The sequence below is a fragment of the Nelumbo lutea genome, chromosome 5 (assembly GCF_056320005.1).
Source record: "Nelumbo lutea isolate HS-2025 chromosome 5, American lotus-T2T, whole genome shotgun sequence".
Taxonomy (NCBI): domain Eukaryota; kingdom Viridiplantae; phylum Streptophyta; class Magnoliopsida; order Proteales; family Nelumbonaceae; genus Nelumbo; species Nelumbo lutea.
Genome location: NC_142688.1, coordinates 12,635,082 through 12,641,182, shown reverse-complemented (window position 1 = coordinate 12,641,182; position 6,101 = coordinate 12,635,082). Strand labels below are relative to the sequence as shown.

The 6,101-nt window shown below is 36.5% G+C and overlaps 1 pseudogene across 1 annotated transcript; it reads left to right on the top strand.

Annotated features, from left to right (window-relative positions):
• The first annotated feature begins 3,313 nt into the window (after positions 1–3,313).
• LOC148850408 (patatin-like protein 2) lies at positions 3,314–6,052 on the top strand (annotated as a pseudogene). Its single transcript, XR_016098819.1, has 7 exons — positions 3,314–3,563; positions 3,828–4,009; positions 4,244–4,430; positions 4,809–4,970; positions 5,084–5,386; positions 5,504–5,679; positions 5,827–6,052. The product of XR_016098819.1 is annotated as a patatin-like protein 2 (transcript).
• The last annotated feature ends 49 nt before the right edge of the window (positions 6,053–6,101 follow it).

Sequence of the window (6,101 nt, the reverse complement as noted above, 5' to 3'; positions counted from 1 at the left end):
AGTGTTTGGGTGTATCTACCTGTAATTTTTTGATCTTATCTGCCTTTTCTAGTGAACCATTTTTAGCAACCACTTTTCTAATTCCAAGCTCCCTTGCAATGGCAGTTGTTGTAGCCCAATTATCCACAGTCACCATAACACATGAGATCCTCATTAACCGAAGGTATGATACAACACCATCTGCCTTTGGTTACATAGGTATGATACAACACCTTCTGCCTTTGGTTTCGCAAGAGCTGTTATGGCAAAAGCACCAACAATCCTCCCATCAATGTCTACTAGTACACATGTACGAGCTAGTTGTTAATCTTGAACCTCAGGGCCAGTGGAACATTGTAGGCCTACATGAACCTCTTGTTCCCAACCAACACTAGTTTCCCCCCCAACATTTCCACTAACCACAGCCCCTGGATGCACCTCCAAGTTCTTGGGCTCTGTCACATGTTCCATAGAAAAGCCATACTTATGCAACTTATTAGCATATTCAATCACAACCTTGCTATAGGCTGCTCACTATTTACCCATCAATGGAACTTTTAGAAATCTTTGGGAAAATCAAATCTGTAACTTTTAATCCAGAATATAGAGCAAAGAAATTCCAACAAAACTAGTTGTTAAATATCAATTCTCACCTCAGCATCAGCAGCAACCATGCCACAGAACTCGTAGATATGAACATTTGAAAAGAGCATTGCATTAACTACCATAGGTTTTCCCACTGTCAATGTGCCCATTTTATCAAACATTATAGTTTGTATCTACATCTTGAGTACTTTGAGATTGAGTCCAGAAATAGGACTAATCAATTTCTAACAAGAAAACAATCCTAAAATTGGATATTTAATTGCATTTTTTACCATATAGATTATTTATGTTGTATAGTTGATTCATATCACTTTCTTGTGTTCACAACCTTGAAAAGTCAAGGTTGCACTTATTTTTGGAAACTCCTAGCTAGGATGCTTGTGTGCTATTTTGCAAGATGCTTGTCTTACAAACTCCTAGCTAGGATCATTAGATAAAGTTGAATATTATTTGATTGTTTATATCATGTGGTCTAGTTATTAGGAACTATTATAAAGAAAAAAATAGGAACCACTATAAACATTAGATAGTTGGGTACTTTGAAATTGATTCAACTTATTAGATTTTGATTATTTCACATAATCCATTCCTATTCTATTCTAGAGACATATATGGCCTCTCAGTTTGAAGCAGTGCATGAAGATAGAACCAATGAGTCGGCCACATGGAGTGAGGCCGAAGAACGGACATTCATTGAATTAATGGTAGATCAAGTGAAGCCGCATAATAGACCAACCTCAACATTCAACAATGATGGTTGGAAATATATTGTTGAGAAATTCAACAACACACACAACATGTTTATCATATAAATTGTAAAACTTAGACATTTATGGTCGACTGTGTAGATTCTTCATAAACTCTATATAAGATAAATGGAATAAAAAAGTGTTGTGTAGACTGATCAACACCATGCCTGTAGAACACCACTATGGGTGTGGACTGATCCTATCCACACATTCTATCCATAATTCAGAATAACTGTGAACTGTGGTTTGGTGTGGATTGGTCCTTATCACACTAAAGAACACCCCTCCAAAGTCAATTATTCATTTTCCTCACACCCATGATAATCCATCTCTAGGAAGAGCCCAAATTTCCTACTAACTTTTCCTACCCACTCTCTACCCGCCGTGAATTGCAGCCACACATCTCTCAATTCATAATAGAGGTGTCTGGTTCCAATTCATGGCGGGTAGAGAGTGGGTAGGAAAAGTGAGTAGGAAATCCCGAGTGGTCTAGGAAGGTTTCCTTCATCACCTAGGTGTTGTAGGCTGTCAATGGACTCCAAAATTCTGTAACCCGACACACACATCCATAAATGCATTTATTTATTTATTTATTTGACGAATTAGCTAGGGGGCTTAAATCAAGAATTTGGACTATGAAACGAAAGCAAATAATTAATGGAAATGTTGCAACACAGTTTGACAAAGAAAAGCCTTGATCATTTTATGACCCTACAAACTAATTATTACTTACAAGAGAACATAGAAAAAAATATTAGATAATATCAATAAAGATTAAGAAGTACTTCTCATGACTGGGTAAACATGATTTACGATGAAAACCTTTTTATTCTAATATATTAATTAAATGAGATTTTTTTTATCCGTGATGGACGAGTTAGACCTACCTCTTAAAGATTATAAATAGATGAGAGACATTCAAAAGTCTGGAAAAATATGGTCTCAAGTAATTAAGATTTTTATTTTATTTTTAACTTTTGCTTTCTTGAAGCCTGGAAAGGCAAATTCATTTATACGCTCAACGCTCAGACCAAGAAATCACAAACAGTAAGATGTGAAGATTACTCTTATAAATGTTGTAGATACAAAAGACCAGAAAAGTTAAGAAGAAGGAAAGTAAGGCCACAGAAAATGGCCTGCTGGTGAATCAAATTAATGTTAATTCTGACTTTTGAGCCCACAAGGATGAATATCACTTTCAACGTTTGTTTGCCTTCGTTTTCAAATCTTTTGTTTAGAAATGAAACAAAAGCACTTAATTGGATTGGACCAAGTTTACGTGGAGTAACCTCATTTAAATCATCTCTGGTTTTGGCAGGTCGTCTCAACTTCTAGTTCGATCTACATATATACATGGCACAGGTTGACATGATCAAAAGAATTATTAATCAAAATTTTACATTAATATAAACTCCGATTCCTTCCTCCGGCCGGCAACCTCCCCGGGCGATGACCCATTCAAGATGACTGTTTCAGTTTATTTATTGCATGGACTATAAATCATTAATGAATCAGTACCACTATACCAAGTCAACTGGATATGAGCCTTTAAGGTGTAATATCATTCCATAGGTTCTGATTTTCTCATTCAAAACCAATACATTCCAGTAGCTTCTTGTATAAGGTTTTGGAAATAATGCGTAAGTTTTAAGGTGCTTAGAACCAATGTCGTTTCCTGAGAGTTGTTTCTTGAGAAAACAGTGCTGCATTTGCTGCTGCATCATTTTTCAATGCCATCTTAGCATACTGTTATTAGAAGTTTATAACAGTAAAAAACCACGCCTTTTCTGATTTTCAGGACGTCTGAAAAAACGTTTTTAGAAAAATGCAAAACTAAACATCAGGCGTTATTTGAAAAAACAGATTTCGTACGTGGCGCTGATCTAGCTAGCAGCACTGTTTTTGCATCCAAACACCAGCTTTGTTAAGATAGACTGATTCAATTTAAGGCTATAAATACTTTGTTCACCAAACAAAAATTGTCATCAATGTATAGTGGTCGAAATCCAGTTATTCGATCACTACTTGTTATATCTAGCTTAGACAATAATTTTGCTTATTACCTTTTCCTTCCCGCTTCAAACCAATAAGTTGCAAGCGCCATGGAAAGAACATCATCCCTTCTTCCTATACAGCCACCGACTTATGGAAACCTAGTCACCATTCTCAGCATTGACGGAGGTGGAATAAGGGGGAACTATTCTCGCATTCCTTGAATCACAACTTCAGGTTAAGTAATTTACTAACATGCATGCCTGACTACTATATATATCTATTAATGAAAATTTTACTGTACCCATTTAATTTTCAAATTCATTGATCTAACTCAACATATATAGTTTATTCATTTAATCACTTCCATGATTTAAAGCATATCTCAGAGCAATAGTCCTTGTTCCATGATGAAACCTTTATCTATATATACATGTTTGGTCAGTATAAATTGTTGGTCTAAAGTTTGAAGGATGCATGCATATTGTCATCTTGATTCAGGAACTCGACGGTGAGGATGCGAGACTTGCAGATTATTTCGACGTTATTGCAGGGACAAGCACAGGTGGTCTTGTTGCAGCTATGTTAACTGCACCAAATGAAAACAATCGTCCTCTGTTTGCTGCTAAAGACATCGTTCCTTTCTACCTTGAAAATTGCCCTAAAATTTTCCCCCAGACAAGGTAAGAACAACAGTATAACAAACAGGTACGAGCAAACTCAGAGAAGAAAGAGAAAAATGGTCATTCCTAAATTTTGATGTTTTGGATCCTTTGCATGGGATAGGACACGATTTATTATTATTTTGTTTGGCTAAAGAATAGTGTTGCTTGAAGCAGAAAATCACGGCAGCAATCTTATGCTCTTTTTCATCTTTATTTTTTCCTCTTTTTTTTTTTTTTTTCTGTGAATTGCAGTGGCATTTTTGGATCGGCTTTAAATCTAATCGAGCTAATGAAAGGACCCAAATATGATGGGAAGTATCTTCACAGCCTCGTAGAAAAGAAGCTCGGAGAAACGCGGTTGCACCAAACCTTGACTAATATTGCTATCCCCACTTTTGATGTAAAGCGCCTACAGCCCACCATCTTCTCCTCCTATGAGGTTACTCTCTCTCTCTCTCTCTCTCTCTCTCTGTGTAGCTCTCTCTGTATTTTGTATTTGCATACATAAACACTTGTAAATATATACATATTTCTGGTATTTCTGGCATATATAAAATGGAATTCTGTGGGTCTGTGATCGATCCAAACCATCCTCGATCTGGATCGCCTATTCGATCCACCATGCCAAACCAGCTTCCAAATGGCAAAAAACCCACTCAACTGTATGCAGGCCGCAACGCAAGGCCTATGACAATCAATGAAGACTGAGTTTAAAATAGAAGTTATATATTAACTTGCTTTCAGAAAGACTAGATGAACCTGAATATATACATCTCCACAGTTGCAAAACTAAAATCCAAGAATTATATCTTTACAGGTGAAGAAAAGCTCGACCATGGATGCTCGGCTCTCTGATATTTGCATTAGCACCTCCGCAGCTCCGACTTACCTTCCGGCCTATTATTTTAAAACCCAAGATCAAGATGGGAATGAGCGGGAATTCAACCTTGTTGATGGTGGCGTTACTGCCAATAATCCGGTACACAGCAAAATAAATTGATTAGTTTATACAAAATCAAATACCACGAGCTAGCACAGCTAAGATTATATATCCTTCTTTCTTATTTTTGATTTTTTGGCGTATCATTCTAGGCCTTGGTTGCAATTAGCGAAGTGACCAAGCAGATCACCAAAGAAAATCCTGATTTCTTCCCAATTAAGCCCATGGATTATGGTAGATTTCTAGTCATCTCCGTTGGAACCGGCACGGCAAAGATGGAACAGAAATACAACGCTAACATGGCAGCCAAGTGGGGAATCATACAATGGCTCGTCAATGGCGGTTCAACTCCACTAGTGGATGTGTTCACTCAGGCGAGTGGAGATATGGTTGATTATCATAATGCTGTGGTCTTCCAAGCCCTAAAATCTGGAAGTAGCTATCTCCGAATTCAGGTAATAATTAACCAACATACAGAAACACGCTAGCTAGCTTCGTTGATAATTATGGATATGTGAATAACAGTTGAGTTTAGTTGTTCATGCATATATTCTTGGTTATCTAAAAACCAGGACGATACATTGGTCGGAGAGATATCTTCAGTTGATATCGCCACCAAAGAAAACTTGGACAATCTGGTGAAAGCGGGAGAAGCATTGTTGAAGAAACCAGTTTCTGGAGTGAATTTGCAAACGGGTATCTTTGAACCTATCACTAACGGTGGAACCAATGAAGAAGCTCTCAAGAAGTACTTAAGACCAACTGCTTATAATTCATATAACCACTTCTTAATTAAATAATAGATAATTAATAATACATTAACTATACTTCGATTAATGTTATTTCTTTAATTTACAGTTTATAAGTTATAATGTACGTTGTTTCTTATTTCTAGGTTTGCAAAGCAACTTTCAGTAGAAAGAAGACTTCGGGAAGCAAGATCGCCCAGTACCAAATTTAATTTGGAAATAATATGACTTAATTTGTGAACTTTTAGCACAAGCTTGGATTGTACTGTACTGTGGTGAATAATTTTGTTTCAGTACTTTTATACTTTATTAGACATTTTGTAAGACAAATAATTCATTAGAACCATACAGAAAAGTTTTATTAGCTACTCATTTACTTCCCTGTCCAGATGAACTAATTAAGTGACCTGGCTTAGATGTA